At 48.7% G+C, this 19,215-nt stretch overlaps 1 pseudogene across 1 annotated transcript in view; it reads left to right on the forward strand.

The window, feature by feature from the left end:
- Nucleotides 1-16,104, forward strand: part of LOC106993543 (uncharacterized) — a 33,049-nt pseudogene extending 16,945 nt beyond the window's left edge. The window contains exons 4-8 of the transcript XR_013404550.1: nucleotides 7,168-7,269; nucleotides 12,176-12,199; nucleotides 14,972-15,049; nucleotides 15,207-15,210; nucleotides 15,745-16,104. The product of XR_013404550.1 is annotated as an uncharacterized LOC106993543 (transcript). The remainder of the gene's footprint in view (nucleotides 1-7,167; nucleotides 7,270-12,175; nucleotides 12,200-14,971; nucleotides 15,050-15,206; nucleotides 15,211-15,744) is intronic.
- The last annotated feature ends 3,111 nt before the right edge of the window (nucleotides 16,105-19,215 follow it).

Raw genomic sequence — 19,215 nt, forward strand, 5'->3', positions numbered from 1 at the left:
ACCTGGGATATTTGTATAAGATGTAAATGCTTTTTATACAAAATTTTGGTTTTGAACAATGCCTTTGGAATTCTCTAAGTAACTGGAACATATAGTCAGTGGCTGCAAACCTTTTTTTTTTAAAAAAAAAACAACAACAAATTTGACTTTTATAGACATCTAAATATCATTTTAGCTATATCTGATTAATAAAATTGAGATTCAGATACAATAATATCATTTTAGCAAAAGCAAGAAACAGGCCAGGTGCAGCGGCTCACGCCTGTAACCCCAGCACTTTGGGAGGGTGAGGCGGGCAGATCACTTGAGGTCAGGAGTTCGAGACCAGCCTGATCAACATGGTGAAACCCCATCTCTACTAAAAATACAAAATTAGCCAGATGTGGTGGCGCGTGCCTGTAATCCCAGCCACTCTGAAGGCTGAGATGGGAGAATCTCTGGAACCTGGGAGGCTGATTTTGCAGTGAGCCGAGATGGTGCCACTGTACTCCAGCCTAGGTGACAGAGTGACACTCTGTCTTAAAAAAAAGCAAGAAACTCATGTACACACACAAAACTCATGATTTTTGCATGTGGCTTATAAAAGGGTTTGATGGTAATTTCAAAAGATAGCTTTCAGAAATGTATTGAATTTTAGAAGCGTTACTGTAATAATAGTGGCTTTCACTGACTGAACATTTGTTGTGAGTCTTTAAGCACTCGATATTTAAAATCTCATGTAATCCTAAAAGTAACTCTGTGAAGAGGTTTTTTGACGAACTACATTTTAGAGGCCTGGAAGCTAATGGTTAGGATGGTTATCCAAGATGTGAACTCAGATTTCTCACACTCCAAGGTCCATGCACCACTGTGATGCCCATCTTGAAAGACAAACACCAACTGGTTGTGTTCAACTTACTATCGTTAAGGCCAGTTAGGGCTGTTCATTGTACGACCCCAGGAGGTGTCACTCATCTCCTGCTCATAGCATATTTGGATAGTTTTTATGACAAATTTCTAGCAGATGACAGTAAAGTGTCTTGAGGACGGGGAAGTCTTTAATTCACAGTTGCTCAAAAGTTGAAGGTTGGTCTCAGTGTGCCATGGTCACATGTAGAAGGCAGAGCCCTGAAACTGGAGGGATTCAAAACCTTGAGGAGCTTTTATTTTATTTATTTATTTTTCTGAGATGGAGTCTCGCTCTGTGGCCCAGGCTGGAGTGGAGTGGCACGATCTCGGCTCACTGCAAATTTTGCCTCCTGGGTTCAAGTGATTCTCCTGCCTCAGCCTCCCCAGTAGCTGGGACTACAGGTGCGCCACCACGCCTGGCTAATTTTTGTATTTTTAGTAGAGACGGGGTTTCACCATGTTGGTCAGGCTGGTCATGAACTTCTGACCTCAGGTGATCCATCCACCCCAGCTTCCCAAAGTGCTGGGATTAGAGGCATGAGCTACCTTACCCAGCCTTGAGAAGCTTTTAGATGAGCCATGTGAGCCAAGGAACTGACAAATGAGAGTTCTTTTTTCTTTTTTTTCTCTTGAGATGGAGTCTCTCTCTGTTGCTTGGGCTGGAGCGCAGCTGTGCGATCTCCGCTCACTGCAACCTCTGCCTCCCGTGTTCACGTGATTCTCCTGCCTCAGCCTCCCAAGTAGCTGGGATTACAGGCGCCTGCCACCATGCCTGGCTAATTTCTTTGTATTTTTAGTAGAGACGGGGTTTCACTATGTTGGCCAGGCTGGTCTCGAACTCCTGACCTCGTGATCCACCTGCCTTGGCCTCCCAAAGTGCTGGGGTTACAGGCGTGAGCCACCTCACTCGGTCTTTTCTGTTTTTTTGTTTTTAAGACAGGGTCTCCCACTGTTACCTAGGCTAGAGCACAGTGGCACCATCACAGCTCACTGCAACCTCAATCTCCTGGGGCTAAAGCAATCCTCCTACCTCAGCCTCCTGAGTAGCTGGAACCACAGGTGCTCACCATCACACCTGGCTAGGTTTTAAAAAAATGTTTTTATTTTGTAGAGATGGGATCTCCCTATGTTGCCCAGGCTGGAGACTTTGTATTACTTAGGATCTGACACAATATCTCACTTGCCTTCTTTCTGCCTTTAGAGTGAACTATATTTTCCCCTAATCTTAGATGTTAATTTAGTTTCACGGAACAAGCAACGTACAGTATTAAGAATCGATTGTATGGGAGTTGCTATGGTAGGCCCCTGGCAGGAGGAATGAGGATGGGGAATGAGAAGGATCCGGGGTAGGCATGGAGTGACATGGTGGTGGTGGGAGCTCAAGAGAGATGCAAACATGAGTAAGATGTGGGCTTGACCTCAATGTATAAACTGTGGAGGAGACCCAACTATGCAGGCTGTCCATAAGTGTTATAATGGTGGGGGAGGAAGGCATAAACAAAATCCTCTGGGTACACAGGAGAGAGAGAAATAAATTCTGTCTGGAAGAGCTGGAGAATACTTCATACAGAATGTAACATCTGAGCTAACTCTTGAAGGATGGGGAGTAGGCCCCAGACAAACAGAGAAGAAAGGCAGGAAAGCCATGAGGTGACAGCGGTCTACGGCCTAGCCTGAGAGTGAGCTACACGTGTTGGGGTGGGTAGGAACTGTGGCAGGAGAAGCAAAGAACCTTGAATGCCCTCTTAAGACTGTAGATTTTCTATGGGCAATGGTAGTCACTGAAGGTTTTTTTGAGCAGAGGAGTGGCGTCTTTTGGTCTTTTGATTTTCCAGGGGTGGCCCCTTTGGTGTGTGTGGTCATTTGGCAGCGTCGGCCATATTATGTGGTGCAAGACTGTGCTTTTATTTTTCCTTTCCAGGGGAGCCCTCTCAAGGAAAAGAACCTTATTGTGCTTTTATCCCCTTTTGTCCAGTCGTAGTTTGATCGTCTGTTTGCCATTTCCCCTCTCTTCCCTTTGATGTTCTTGGCAAGGGAAGAGTTACACCATTGATATCTTCCTATTGACATCTGTGTCAGGTATTTGATTCCTAATACCACATGATTATTCTTTTTGATGAATCAATGGGCGAGGGAATAAGTTACTCTCACTGTCCATGGGTTGGAAACCCAGGAAAGTTTAGGAATAACAGAGTTGAAGAAAGCAGCACATAGACAGAGAGGTGGGATGTGCATCGGAGCAGAGGACAGCTCACCGTGGTCGGAGGAGGTCTCTTGGGATTCACACCACGGGCCTTGGCAGGCAGCCCACCCTTATCGTCATTAATTTCCTGAGTTCAGAATTGGGCACCACATCCTGGTATTAAGCTGTTAACCTCCAGCATCAAGGCCACAGTCGCTGGGGAGAATTCCTTTCTCAAGCTGTGGCCTCGTCAGAGTTGTCCTCTGAACATGCCACAAAGGGTGAATGTTCCATCCAGTCCCACGATTCTGGAATTCTATGTATACTATGTACCTCCCACGCCTTTCCTCCAGGACACGCACACACAGAGCAAAGCCTTCCTGTAGTGGGCCATGATGCTGCAATTGCAAAGTATGTATATGTATGTGTAGGTGTAGGTGTATGTATATTTGTAAAAACAGAAGTACATGCATACGTGTATGTGTGCGTGTGCGTGCGCATGTGTACAAGGGCATGCGTGTGCATGCGCACACAAAAATATGTAAGCTTTCAATGCATAGAACACGACTTTCCTTTCAGACCTTTTTTTCTTCTATTGCCTGAAAGTATAAAACCTGAAATAATGTGGATAGTTTGAGGAAATCAAGGATGTTTCTAGCGCCTGGTTTTTCATAGGCTCTAGAAACAGAGCTCTGTCGGCTCTAGGTTTCGAGACCGGTTACAGTTCTCAGATCCAGGAGTTCTTTAGACTTCACCCAGTTTTCCTTGCTATGCGCTATGAAATTACAACCATGCCATCAGTAGAGGGCTCCCTCAACCTTAGAAGCTGGTGAGAATGCTTGAAGGCCACGCAATGTAAACGCGAGAAAAATGCGGATCTGACTGTGAATTTAAAATCCAATGCCCCAAAGTACTTTTGTAGGGAAGAAACCCTAACCCATCCTGAAAACAGACCATTTCAGCAAGAAGGTATTTGTAGTGTTTACACTACATGACACTGTTTAAATTCCTGGATCAAGGTCAGCATAATGTTTATGCTTAGAGTTACACATAGCTAAGTTATTCTTCAAAGAACGCAAGAAGCAGGGCAACTCCCTGACCAATGGTTTAATTGTTTCTGGACGCGTCACTCGTGTTCCTAAACTCAGGGGTTCCTAACTATCCAATCACAGAACCATCAGTCACCTTCAGTCCCAGGCCTGGGCCAAAGCTTTGCAGATGCCAGATCTCGGTTTGGCATTTATCCAGATTTGTGCCAGCTAAACGTCGAGTGTCTGGCTGATAAAGCACCATGTCCATGTGTTGAATGCCACTGTCTGCTCAGGTGATTGCAGCTGGCCAGCTGCTCTGTGTTAACATTGAGAAGGCTGTGTGGTGGATATGCAGACAGGGGAAGGAAGCTGGACACTGCTGAATCAGTATTTATCTATTGGTTGATATCTCTCTTTTTTATAATTTTTGAGACAGGGTCTTACTCTTTCACCCAGGATTGTGCCACTGCAGCCTCCATCTCCTGGGCTCAAGCAATCCTCTTGCCTCAGCCTCTCGAGTAGCTGGGCCTACAGGTGCACGCCACCACATCTAGCTAAGTTTTTGAATTTTTGTGGAGATGTGGTTTTGCCATGTTGCCCAGGCTGGTCTCGAATTCCTGGGCTCAAGCCATCCTCCCACCTCGGCCTCCCAAAGTGCATGAGCCACTGCACCTGGCCTAAAGTTAGTATCTCGTGAGAGTATTCTGGTTTTCCACTCTGAAGACAAAGTGGTCTAGGATCCAAAAGCATGTGTAAGTCAGAATTGGAGTGTTCTTTCCCTCGAAATGTGCTAGATAACCACTGTCCCGGTTTTAGGATTGAACTCTTTTCCCTCTCAGCTCTAGGCAGCCAAGCACACTCCATTATTATAACATCATCTGAGACATGTTACAATGAATGATGCCACCACTTGCTTGGCCTCGGGGATGTGTCCCTGAGGAAACTGCAGGAGCACACCCCAAATTCCTTGACTACATTTGGGAGGTATCTTGGGCTTTTAATTGGGGGTGGTAAGGAGACACCTGGGCGGTGGGTGAGGTTTCCTGACGTGTTCAAATTCCGGGGAGAAGGAGACACCATACTGTGACCAGAATCTACCTCTGACCCGTCTGCTATCAAAATGTATCAACCACAGCAACAAAGCCAAAGAACCACCTGCAGACTGGGGCGTGGAAGGGCTTGGGGACTGGAGGGAAAGCGGAGTTCGTGAGGTCAGGGTCCGTCATTGTGAACTGGATAGGTTTCCAAGAAGCAGCATGAGTCCTCTTTGTGATAGAAAGGTAAATGCACACAAGTAGAAGCCTTGGGGAAGCCACTCCAGCCCACTGCAGTGGGAAACAGTGATTTCTGGCTTCCTCCATTCAGATGTTTCTCATCAGTTACGTTCAGATTGATTCCATTTGCAAAACTCTCCTGGCAGTCTCGGTGGAGCAGGCTTGGTGGCAAAATCTCTGGCATTTTCTGATCCTGTCCAGGCTCTGCTCTTCTTGTGTAGTTTCTTGGCGCTTTGGCTCCCAAGCAGAAACTGGCTAAACAGAGGCTGCTGCTGAACAAAGCCAAATGTAAAACAGAACATTGGAACGCCAAGCGGAGTGGTTTTGCTAAATGTGGGGGCTGGGAATGGGCAGAGGACAGTGGGGGATCAGGAAAGGGAGGGACCTCCTTAGAATCGGGCTGAATTATGCCCTGGTGAAAGTCTGTCACGGCCCCATCATGTCCGCATCCTCACTCATTGTGCAAGATCAAAGGTTGCATCCTTTCACTCTCCAGTCTCACTAATGAACACAATATTTGGGTTGCACCCATTTCCTGGTCATGAAAGTGTATGATCCTCGAGGCCCTGACACCTCTCTTCCTTCTCATTATCCATCAGCGCCTCCTCGCACTCTCTTGTCAGTTTCCTTCTCGGCATCCCCCTCCCCAGCCGCACTGTTCCACACCTGCCCCATCTTTCCCTTGTCCACTTGATGCTAACATTTCCTGTACTGTTCTGGAGGGTCCCCATCCTCCCTCTCTTTACACTGCCGCAGCAGGGCAAGGAGGTCCAGTTAGAGAAACTGCCAATTCCTCTCTTCCACTGTAAGGAGTGGGAGAAGGATGCTGCTGTCACGACCCCTTGGTTCTCTTTTGCAGGGGCTGGCAGCACGCGTTCTGTTACTCTGGCCCTTCATCTTGCTGTCTGGATTTAACTTCCCCACGAGCAGGTCACACAGTCTGAGCTTCCAGTGGATACCTGAGTATCAGGAAGCAGGGAGCCCACTGGTTTTAAGTCCAAGATGTTTATGGAGTTCAGTAAAGTGGATTCACGCACACATGCACAGGCACATGCATGCACACAGCAACACAGTCTTATGGTCACACAGTTCAAAATTCAAAAGGTGCAAAGAGGCAGAGAGTGAATGGTCTCCCCTTTGTTTTTCCCTAGCTTCCTAGTTCTCCTCAGCAGAGTCACCTGTGTTTAAGCATCTCTTCTTCTGGGCGTGTTTTATACACATTCACACAAATATGTACTTACACTCACATATTTCTTCCACAATCGGTAGCATACCATAGCTATGGTTCAACACCTTGCTGTTTTGCACTTTTAAAAATGGCTGCATAGTATTTTTTTTCTTTTTTTGAGATGGAGTTTTGCTCTTGTTGCCCAGGTTGAAGTGCAATGGCACAATCTTGGCTCACTGCAACCTCCGCCTCCGGGTTCAGGAAAATCAAGAGATTCTCCTGCCTCAGCCTTCCCAGTAGCTGGGATTACAGGTGCATGCCACCATGCCCAGCTAATTTTTTTTGTAGTTTTAGTAGAGTTGGGGTTTCACCATGTTGGCCTGGCTGGTCTTGAACTCCTGACCTCAGATGATCCACTCACCTTGGCCTCCCAAAGTGCTAGGATTACAGGCGTGAGCCACTGCGCCCGGCCATGGCTGCATAGTATTTTTTTTGTTGAGTGAATTTCCCTAATTTATCTAACTAGTCCCGTACAGATGGGCATCAGGTTGTTTCCAATCTTTTGCTATTATAAAAAATAAAGCTGACATTTTGATCCGCACATCTTGTGTTTATTTCCCAAAGGCTCAGGACTCAGAGGAGAGAGGAGTGTGGTCTACACTTCACATCTCTGCCAAGCCTGGCACTGGATTTGAAGTTCCACACCACTGAGCCAAACACATCCAGGTCTGCTTTTTTGTTCCCCTTAATTCCCTCCAACTTGCCAGCATACACAGAATTTATGCTACCAATTTTGGTGTTCACTAAATTAGGTAATTTTATGCTTTTCTTTATCTTTCTCTGCCTAGACTCTCTTCCAACCCGGGGATCTGGTGGTAAGCAAAATGATATTCCAGCAAGTGATGCCCCTAATCTCCTAAGGATATAAGGTATTGAATTTCCTACATTCATGTAGTGTGTTGTAATTTGCAAACCACCATCACATAGCATTTTTTCACTTGATTTTTGCACACATTTTTGAGGTTGGTAGGACATCTTCTAGATGAAGAAACTGAGGCTCAGAGGAACTGATTTGCCCAAGGTCACCAAATTGGTGAATGGCAAAGACAAAACTCAAAATCAGTCCATCTAACTCTCTGCCTGCTGCTCTTCTAATATGTGCTGACCCTTTAGCACACATATGGCATCAAAGTCAGCTCTCAATTTGCAATATGGTGGGAGGCTGAAGTTCTAGCAAATTCCCCTCCAGATTTTATTTTCATCACCAGACAGAGTGAGGCTCTTGGGAATTATGGACCAATATATCCATAGTGAGCCACTGGGATAGTGCACAACCTAATCAGGGCAATGCCAGTTGTCCAGGGAGCAGGAGAAAGTGTGCTGGAGAGGAGGGCCAGGACTGGAAGCCTCTGACCCAAAAGCACATGCTTGATGTGGAGGCCAAGGCATAGGTTTACAAGCCGGGCAACAGGGAGAGGGGAAAGGAATGCACATTTACAGAGTCCACTATGGGCCGTGCTGACCCATTAATCACTCCCAGAACTTGGGAAGGACACTCACAGAGATAGGCCAAGGCTGTGCCGGTTCACACCAGGTCTTGTGCTGCTCTGCCCAGCAGATGGGGGACATTCTCAAGGGTGGGCAAGGGGCTTCATAAGTGGTGATGCCCAGTGCTGAGAGATAGGTTCTGGGCTCATCTCAGAGCAGCCTCTTCTCTCCAGAGGCTCAGGTCCAGCTCCGTGTGTGTGTGGCTTTGCCCTTTGTCAGAACGAGGTTTCTTTTCAGCAGCTTCTCAGCTCTGGGAGCACATGTTTCTGGCAGTTTTCTGCATCTGTTCACTCTGATGCTTGGATGTACTACTCAGGCTGCAGAGAGCATGCTTCGAGGGAGCTGTGGACGAGGTTCAGCGGTGCCAGTGCTGCAGACAGCAGAGCAGACCCCTGGGAGGCAGGGGCTATTGAACAGGCGTGAACTCTGGGCACGCTCCTGAAAGAGAAAACCATACTTTCCGGGGGCATTGCTGAGTAACCCCAGGGTATCCCGGGGCTGGGTTATCACAGGCCCAGATGCTGAGCTGAGGACTTTAGAACTTCTTCTATAGGCAAGGGAATTATTGAAAACCCTTGAGGAAAGAAGTGACAAGATTAGACATACATTTTAGAAACACTTCTCTGTCAGTGATTCACTCATTTTTTCTTGGAACACTGAGATCATTAGCTATGGACTGATTTGTGTCTCCCCAAAATTCATATGTTGAAGCCCTGACTCCCAATGTGACAGTATTTGCAGCTGGGGCCTTTGGGAGATAATTAGGTTTAATGAGGTCCTGAGGGTGGGGCCCTTGGGATGGGATTAGTGCCCTTCTAAGAAGAAACTACAGAGAGCTTCCTATCTCTTGTCCACACACATGCATGGAGGAAAGGCCGTGTGAGCACACAGTGAGAAGGTGGCCATCTGCAGTCCAGGAAGAGAGCGCTCACCACAACTCAGCCATACAGACTCCCTAAGCTCAAACTTTCAGCCCCCAGAACTGTGAAAATACATTTCTGTTGTTTAGGCCATGCAGTCGGTGGCATTTTGTTACAGCAGCCCAAGCTAACAGAGACAATGCATTACCACATGGCCAACACTAGGTTGGCTCCAAATATCCAGCAGTGAACAAAGAGTCTTTGCCCTCATGGAGCTAGCAGTCTAGTGGGGTGCAGGGGGAAGCATTAAATGAACAGTAGTAATCCCAACACTCTGGGAGGATGAGGCGGGTGCATCACCTGAGGTCAGGAGTTTGAGACCAGCTTGGCCAACATGGTGAAACCCTGTCCCTACTAAAAATACAAAAATTAGCCAGGGGTGCTGGCACGTGCCTGTAATCCCAGCTACATGAGAGGCTGAGGCAGGAGGAATCACTTGAACCTGGGAGACACAGGTTGCAGTGACCCAAGGCTGCATCATTGCACTCTAGCCTGGGCAACAAGAACAAAACTCTATCTCAAAACAAACAAACAAACAGAACAGTTGACATGAGATACACAGAATTGTTAATTATGAGAGTTAAAGGGACCTCATTTAGACTGGAGGAGATAGGAGAGGACTTTCTTAGGCTGAGACCGTCAACTTGAGACCCTAAGGACGAGTTGCGAAAGCCGGGGGAAGCTGGGGAGAGAGCATCGTAGGCTTGGGACTGGCATGTGGGAATCTGCTAAGTGAGAAAGGGCTTGGTGAGCAAGTGACAAAAGAAAGTGTCACCAGAGGGACAGAGTGGCGTAAAATGACTGGGAGCTAGTAGGTGGCAGTCCACAGAGGAACTTGTAGGACTTGTTAAGAGGTTTGGATTTTTTAAAAAAATTCTTAGTGCATTTGGAAACCATTAAAGGGTTTCAAAGCGTTTTCAATGGAGAAGTGAAATGATCCAATTTTCTTTTCTTTTCTTTTTTTTTTTTGAGACAGAGTCTCACTCTGTCAGCCAGGCTGGAGTACAGCGGCATGATCCCAGCTCACTGCAACCTCCGCCTCCCTGGCTCACGCAATTCTCCTGCCTCAGCCTCCCAAGTAGCTGTGATTACAGGCATGCGCCACCATTCCTGGCTAATTTTTGTATTTTTAGTAGAGAGGGGGTTTTACCATGTTGGCCAGTCTGGTCTCAAACTCCCGACCTCAGGTAATCTGCCTGCCTCGGCCTCCCAAAGTGCTGGGATTACAGGTGTGAGCCACCACGCCTGGTCCCAAGGAATTTCATGTTTAAAAGATCACTGAGTAATGTGAGGATGGGATTAGAGGGAATGTGAAGTGAAATGGGAGAGGGCCGTTGAAGCCATGCTGGGTGAGGGGATGGAGAGCCCCCATGAAAACAGCAGCAATGGAGATGGAGAGAGGAGTTTGCATTTGAGTGCCAGTGGATAGGAGGGGTGGAGAAGAGGGGGAAACAGAAGATAGGTCCTGGCCAGGCACAGTGGCTCATGCCTGAAATCCTAGCACTTTGGAAGGCTGAGGCAGGAGCATCACTTGAGCCTAGGAGTTGCAGTGAGGTATGATTGCACCACCACACTTCGGCCTAGGTGACAGAGCAAAGACTCTGTCTCTAAAAAAAAAAAAAAAAAAAAAAAAAGATAGGTTATAGGTGTAACAGCTGGGAGGAAGAGAGTGAGTTTGACTTTGAGCAAATTGAGTCAGGTGGGCAGTTGGAAACATACTGAGCCTGTGCAGAAAGGAGTTATCACAGCAGGCCTTGACACTGCTGTTCATAGAAACACCTGTCTGCAAGGTTGGCCCTTGGCTGGTGTCTGGGAACTTGGCTCTCAGAGCATCCCTAGTTAACCGTTAACTGATAAGGTGATTAACTGATGGCTAGACTGTCTGTGCAGACAACACAATTTATGCCAAACACCTACTTTCCATCTGAGAGTCTAGAATTTTGCTAGAAGAGAGTGCCAATGTGACCAGCCCCCAGTTAAGACCTTTGGGTACTAAGTCTCTACCGGGCTTCCCCGCACAGAAATGTCACACGTGTGTTGCTGCATTTTTGTGGAGGGACAGTGGGCTCTGTGGGACCCTGGTGGGACGGAAAGAGCATAAGGAAGTCTCGCATGGGTTCCTCTAGACCCTCCCTGTGCCTTGACCCCTTATGATCCAGCCGTGTGTCCTCACCACAACAAAAGGATAAAGCCTCACCATGAGCCCAGCTGTGTGCTGAGTCCCAGGAGCCCTTCCAGAGAACCTCCAAACATGAGGTGGGCATGGGGGCCCCTGACACACAGCCTCCGGATTTAAATTTGGGAGTAATCAGCAGATAGGAAAAAATGGAAACCATGGGGGTGGATGGGATCAGCCAGGAAGAGTGAACAGAACCCAGAGGAACTCAACAACTTAGGGATAAGCAGAGGGAGAGGGCATGCAGAGGAGGCCGGGATGCAGGCACAGGATTGAGGCAGGTCTGTCGGACTTAGCACAAGGTCATCGATGACCTTGGCAACACAGTCCCGTAGGCGGTGGTGTGGGGAGCTGACTTGATAGGGCATGAAGAAGGGAGCGGTTCTCTCAAGTATGACTGTGGAAGGTGCACAGAGGTATCAGAGAGAAATATGAGGAAGTGGAAACATTTTTTTTTTTTTTTTTTTTTTTTTTGAGACAGAGTGTCGCTGTGTCGCCCAGGCTGGAGTGCAGTGGCCAGATCTCAGCTCACTGCAAGCTCTGCCTCCCGGGTTCACGCCATTCTCCTGCCTCAGCCTCCCGAGTAGCTGGGACTACAGGCGCCTGCCACCTTGCCCGGCTAGTTTTTTGTATTTTTTAGTAGAGACGGGGTTTCACCGTGTTAGCCAGGATGGTCTCGATCTCCTGACCTCGTGATCCGCCCGTCTCGGCCTCCCAAAGTGCTGGGATTACAGGCTTGAGCCACCGCGCCCGGCCTGGAAACATTTTTTAAAGGGGAAAGGGAACATGATCATTTTTTTTCTCTTCCTGCCTTATGGCAGGCTCTCAGCTAGACACGTGTGGTGCAAATGAAGACGAGATGTGGCCTGGGACTCACAGTGTATGGTCCAGCAGCAAAGACAGAAGGAGCCTAGGGTGCTGAGTATTTGAAAAGTGAAGTGCAGGCAGGGCATGCTGGCTCATGCCTATAATCCCAGGACTTTGGGAGGCCGAGGCGGGAGGATCACTTGAGGTCAGGAGTTCGAGACCAGCCTGGCCAACATGGTAAAACCTCATCTCTACTAAAAATACAAAAATTAGCCGGGTATGGTGGTAGGAGCTTGTAATCCCAGCTACTCAGGAGGCTGAGGCAGGAGGATCACTTCAACCCAGGAGGCGGAGGTTGCAGTGAGCTGAGATCGTGCCACTGCACTTCAGCCTGGGCAACAAAACCAGACTCTGTCAAAAAAAAAAAAAAAAAAAAAAGCTAAGTGCACAGCAACATGAGGGTGCCTAACCTAACCTGGGGGTTTCTTTGAGGGCATGACCTTTAATCTGTGACCTGAAGAATAAGTAGGAGTGTGTTAAAGTGGGGAGAGAAGAAAGAGGAAAAGGGACATTTCCGGAAGAGGAAAGAGTATATGTGATGTTTGCAGAGAGAAGCTGTGTGCTTTGGAAGAGCAGCAGGAGCTCAGGGAGCGAGGGGAGAGCGGAGAGACATGACTGTGAAATGCGGGAGTGAGAAGACGCAGCACCTGCGAACACTGACGGGGGCTGTCAGCAGGCAGGGCGGGGCTGAGTCTTTGGGAAGGGAGGGATTGTGGAGGGGCTGAGTGCCTTGAGAGGGTGGAGGGCTGCAGTATTGAGAAGGGATTAGTTTTGACAGTGGGAAAATACCTCATCATGTAACAGAAACAGAAGGAGAAAGGATAGATTTTAAAAAGGATGGATATACAGATGGTTCTCAATTTATGATGGTTCAGCTTACAATCAATTGTTTGACTGTTTGATGGGTTTATCCCAGTGTAACCTGATTGTAAGTGGAGGAGCGTCTGGGCTTAGGACGATTCAACTTACACATTTTTGACTTTACAATGGATTATTGGGATATTAAATGCATTTTAGTCTTATGATATTTTCGACATACGATGGGTTTATCAGGGATGTAACTCCGCACAAATTAAGGCGCATCTGTAGCTACAAGCAAGACTTCAGGATTGGTGATAAGAAATGAACAGGGTTTTTTAAATGATGATTTCATTTTCTTGTGGTTTTTTTTTTTTCCTCACCCTGTCCTGCTTCCTGAGATCTGGCACATTTGTAGGCTAGGCTTTTGGTAATGTAGCTCCAGATGGAGAAGAGGGAGACATGTTTTTCACATCCTTACACACCAGAGACAGGCTAGCAGGAGGCCACAGTTAGCACTGCGCAAAGCCTACTCTCTTAGGTATGCTGTCCTTGGTCCTGTCCTTGTGAGGGCTTTCCCCCTTCCCCTCACCCACCTTTGGGATCTGAAGAGCCATCTCCATCTAACAGTGGAGCTAGAAAGAACTGAGGGAGTGACAGACCATGTCAGGGCCATGCGCAGGACTCTGAGCAGTGGTGGAAACTGAGGAACCAACAAGGAGGATGAGGTAGAGAAGCCAGGCCACGAGGGAGCCTGGGCGCGTATTTATTTATTTATTTACTTTTGAGAAGGGGTCTGGCTCTGTAGCCCAGGCTGAAGTGCAGTGGTAGGATCACGGCTCACTGCAGCCTCGGCCTCCCCAGCCTCAGGTGATCCTCCCACCTCAGCCTCCTGGGTAGCTGGAACAGCTCTGGCTAAGTTTTTTATATTTTTTGTAGAAACGAGGTCTCACCATGTTGTCCAGCCTCAGCCTCCCCAAATGCTGAGATTCCAGGCATGAGTCACTGCGCCTGGCAATTTTTTTTTTTTTTAGACCTAGGTGTTTAAACCTGATGATGTGCTGTGCCCTTCAGAGAGCTGGAGGATTAATTTAATCAGGGGGAGGAGTTATCTTCTGAGTCTTCATTCCCCTATGGATTTGGCAGAGATTGGAACATGCCTGTTGAATCCAAAATAAGGGAGAGTTATAATATTCCTCTAGATTCATGTCTATACGTGGCCTGTTAACGGTGAGCTGGCGTCCCCTCTCCCTTCCATGATAAGAGATACGGTACTGGGCGCCACTTAGCAGTGGAGGTGAATTTGTTTACTCACAGTGAAGCGTAGCAGGGCGATGACCTGGAGGAGCATGGGAAGCACAGAATAGTTCTGTGGATGACCCGTGGTAAAGCTGAGAGGGGAGTCTGCTTGGGTTGCTGGACAGTTTCCATCAAGCGCTGTAACTTTATGGTGGCACCAGTGTGCTCAGGGCTGGGATTCCCCTGGGGTGTGGATCTGCTTGCTAGCAGGATGACATGAGAGGTGTGGAGAGGGGAATGGGTGCCGTGTGAGGCTCTGCCTGCTGAGCAGCACAGAGAGTCAGTGGGGCAAGGGCACTGAGAACACTGGCAAGATTGAGGTGGAGGTGCTGAATGTGGAGTCCAAGCAGCTCAGGGAAAGAGCTGGAGACAGAGGAGCAGGAAAGACAGATGGGGGAAGGACATGTGTGGGGGTGCTCAGGGCATGGGGAAGGATGCACTTATGGGAAAGATCTGGGCAGATGGGAGGTTGTGGTTGGGGAAGAGGAGATTTGATGTAGGACTTCAGAGGTGGAGCAGTTCTGAGTAATGAGCAGCTTCAGGATGTGGCCTCAGGGCAACCTCGTTGAGCCTTGTCACCAGTGGGACCCTCTCTTCCATCCCGTGTCCACACGGCCTCTCTCCTGGCAGCCTCTGAGGCACCTCCCCTCCTAGCTACCCTTTTCCTATTTTCTGGTCCAGCAAGAGGAACTCACAGCATCTTTTCTTACTTCCGGAGAAATTCATTCCACATGTGTCTGATTCATTCTCGTTTACAGAAACTTGAAATCTCCAGTGTCCAAAAACGCTTTCAACTATTTTTTTTTCTTCCCTTTCTTAGAAACAGGAAGTTGTGTTTGGCTACAGACAAACTATTTCAGGGCCCCTGGGACTTACAAGATGTTTGGAATGAGGAACGGTGAGGTCTGGGGAAAGCTTCTTTCCTCTCTCCTTTCCTGGGGCGATTCGCATCTGCCAGGCTGGGCTGGGCAGCTCTAGGGGCTGGAAGGATAGCCGGAACCTTCCTGTCTCTTTCCGCTGAGCCCTAGGCCTGAGGGAAAGTATGTTCTAAAGAGACAGGTGGCTTTGTTGCTCCCTGCTTGTCATTATGGTTCAGAATGCACTTGTGCACTGGTGTCATGTCTCTTCCCAATACTTGAGCAGTGGCTGTGACAAGTCCCTTGATCTATTTTGGGGGATGTGGGCTGGCCGGCACTCAGTTTTAAGCAAGGCCTGCTCTTTCCAAAGTGGAAGGTCAGAGAAGCTCCCTACCTGAAGAAGAACGAGCCAGGGAGGTGTGGTACCAGCTGTTTAGGACCACACCTATTGGCTACGTCTGGCCAGGTCATTCTGACGTGTTGCCCTGGAGAGCACACAGGGGCTTAGGAGGGGCTGGCGAGGGGCAGGGAAAGTGTGGGAGTCACAGCCCACCCACTCCGTTCGCGGGACACTCCAGCTTTTACTGTTGCTCGTTGTGTTATCCTGTATTGTTGAGAACGTTGTCATACATACAGTCAATACAACCACAGTATTGTTGCATTAGTGATCACCGACATTGAGCCAATGAAGACGTCGGCTTAGATGGGTGACTTCTTTCCCACATTCCACATGCAGCTCTCCCAAGACGGTGAGCTCAGCGGAGGCCCCCAGAGAAACATGCTATGCGGGAGGAGAGTTTCCCCATAAGACAGACCGTCCTTCAGCCCCGGCCACCAAAGAGGAGCAACCCGGGCCTGCTGTTCTCCAGGACTGAATGCGGCTGCATCCTTCCCTTCCTCTGCTTCCTGCTCCCGTACCTACTGATGGTGCACACGTGGGGCCTGGGGAAGCTGGGTATCTAACCCACAGTGCAGCTACGGATGGGAAATTCTGGGCAGGGACGAGCTTGTCTTCCCCCGGGGAATTCCCTCCCATGTTGCACAGGGCAGAGTGGGAGTGGAGGAGGGCAGAGGACATGTCTCAGGGCCAGTAACCTAGGCTTACAGAAGACGTCATCACTGTCCTCATGACGTTCACCCTGTCTCCTGTTTTTTGGGGCCATGTATTCCGAAATGTATTTTCAACTCATCACAGGGGCAAAAAGAAGTGATGAGTCTGTGGCAGCAGAAATCTGGGAATCCAAGGGTCATGCTACATCTAGTCCTCTTTGGTAAATTCTGCCTTCCTGTTCACACTTTTCGAGAAACCATTTTGAATTCCCAAACAGCAAAGGAAATGCTGCAGGTTCCTGGAGGGACCTGGTGATCCGGGGCAGAGCACACGGAGTCGAGATTGCTGCGGGGTTCACGGGCCTCCCCTCCCGGGACCAGGGGCACCTGGGCAGGGGAGTCTGCACCATGCGGGAAAGCCCAGTACACGCAGCTGCTCACCACTGCAGACTCCACAGTGCAGGGCTGACAAGGCCTCCCTCTTTATCTGCCCTGGACCACAAGTGGAAAAGATGAAGACAAAGCAAAAGCCAATATCCCTTAAGAACTTTCCAATTGTTCTTGTCATGTGTCGTTTTGTGTTTTTGGGGGTGTGGGGAGGGATGGTGGTTTGAAACAGCTCCGAAGTGCACTCCAGAGGAAAGCAGGAGGGGTGACATGTGTGGACACCTGAAAAGAGGAAGGGTCCTCATGAAGAGGGTCACTTGGTTAAAAAGTTCAAGCACAGAGGATATAGAACCAGGTGGATATAATCAGAGAACAAGATGCAGATCTAGCGAGATGGGTCCCACCACCCCTGGAATATCTTCCTGGCAGAGGGGCTGGTCCGCTACAGTGGGCTGGGAATGGTAACATTGTATACTTTTGTAAATTCACAAAACCCTCTGGTCAGCAACAGAGGAATAAAGGGCAGAGAATAAACCCCAGACAAAGATTCACTTATCTTAAAAATGAAAGGTTGGAAATTAACTTTATGCTACTGTACCACCTTCGAAGTATTTCTGGCAGGTGCCTGGAGGATTCAGATTAATCACCAAATTACCTGCCGAGTCAGGGCCTCCCATTAGAAGGGAGTACCAGTTTCCATTAGGAGCACTAGCCGGAAAATACAGTCTTTCAGCAGAGGACATACGGTCTTCTTTCCTTCTCTGGGTTAACGGAGTGGTCGTGGTTGGCTGGGGCAGATAATGGTGTGGTCTTCCTCTGCGGATCTGTTTTCTGAGTCCCTGGGCTGCAGCTGTTGAATTTCCAGACACAAACAAGTATGCATTCTGAGAGCCTCGCCGAGCCCACACAGCCGGGAGAGCCAAGCTGGATTCCATTCTGCTTTGTACATCAGCAGCTCTGCTGCCAGCTGAACTCCAGGGCAAAAGCTGTGCCTGGTAATGATGCAGGCAGCAGGGATGGCACAGCTGGCCTGGCCTAGGCCATTAGGGGGACACACTTGGCCTTATTTGGGGGAGAGCGAGAAATGGAAGGCCATGAAGAGATGTGGAAACATACATCAGCCTCCACAAAACTGGTGCACAGCAGGGAAACAATCTGGTTTTGCTAGTCGTCAACAACATGCCTGTGTGTGTGCCTGTTTATGCTTAGGTAAGCCCAGCCTCCCACTCGCTGAAAAGAGTAGGCAGACAGGAAGGAGTGACCAACTCTGTGTCAGCCGTCATCGTGTAGAGAGCAGCTAAGGGGAACAGGGGGGCTGGAATCCCATGGCCTCGCCTAGTGCCACTACAGCATCCTCTCTGCCCATGGTGCCAGATATCTGAATGGGAGGACAAAGGGGGCACAGGTGGTGAAAAAAACCAAGATGCACATTTGGGTATTTTCCTTCTTTTGCTAGAATGTCATTTCTTGATGTCCATTTCTTGTCACCCATTCGTGATCAGGGACTAAGTTCCCTCTGCACCAGACCAGGTGGAAGACCGAGCCAGAGTTCCTCTGAGCCACGGGAGAGATGATGAGCTATGGAGTGGAGTAGGGGCTTTTGGCAGCTCTCAGGTGATTTCAGATGCTTGGCGGGAATGATACTGTGGATAAAAGGGTTCACCGGGACAGTTGCAAGTTGTTCCGGCCAAAGGAATTGTGAGATGCGGATGAGATTTGGTGTGGGTGGGGGTGGAGACAGGTGCTGAGGTCATTGGGACGATGGTACTTAGATGCAGGTTTAGAATTCTTGCGAACCTAAGAGAATCCGGTGCCCCAGCTAAACTAAAAGGGGGCAGGCAGCGTGTAAGAGGATGATGGGGTAGCTCAGAGAGGAAGGGGATATTCTTTCTCAAGAATGACAAGCCCAAAGGCATTGCATAACAATTGTGATCTCCCAGCTGGAAGTTTCCTCTAGCACAGGTGTCCACAGTGCGGTTCCCAAACCAGCAGCCTCCATGTCAGTCACTGGGAACTTGTTAGAAATGCAGATTCTCAGGCCATCCCAACCATGAGATCAGAAACTCTAGGGATGGGGCCCCACAATCTGTCTTGTCTTTCTTTCTTTCTCTCTCTCTCTTCCTTCCTTCTTTCCTTCCTTCCTTCCTTCCTTCCTGCCTTCCTTCCTTCCTTCCTTTCTTCCCTTCTTTTCTTTCCTTTCTTTTTCTTTCTTTCTTTCTCTCTCTCTCTTTCTTTTTTTCGACCGGGTCTCACTCTGTCATCCAGGCTGGAGTGCAGTGGCACAAAAATGGCCCACTGCAGCCTCAACCTCTTGGGCTCAAGTGACCCTCCCACCTCAGCCTCCTGAGTAGCTGGGACTACAGGCCTGCACTACCATGTCCGACTGATTCTATTTTTAAATTTTTTGTAGAAACAGGGTCTTGCCATGTTGTCGCGGCTGGTCTTGAACTCCTGGGCTCAAGCAATCCTACTGCCTTGGCCTCCCAAAGTGCTGGGATGACAGATGTGAGCCACTGTGCCCGGCCTCACAATCTGTTTTTACCAGCCCCCTAGATGATCCTAATGAAAGCTTGAGAACCACTGGTCTAGATCGTGCAAATGAAAGTTGCCTGAATGAGTTGGATTCTGCAGGCCTGTGAGGACCCAGAGCAGGCAGGGAGCCAGCTGCCCAGCACGAGTTCAAGATGAGCTGACCTGGTTTCAGCCTCCATCCCTGGGTTCTAGGTCCCTGCCCTTTCCAAAGAAACAATGAACCAGACCAGACCACTGC

Source organism: Macaca mulatta, chromosome 14 (genome assembly GCF_049350105.2).
Source record: "Macaca mulatta isolate MMU2019108-1 chromosome 14, T2T-MMU8v2.0, whole genome shotgun sequence".
NCBI classification, from domain to species: Eukaryota; Metazoa; Chordata; class Mammalia; order Primates; family Cercopithecidae; genus Macaca; species Macaca mulatta.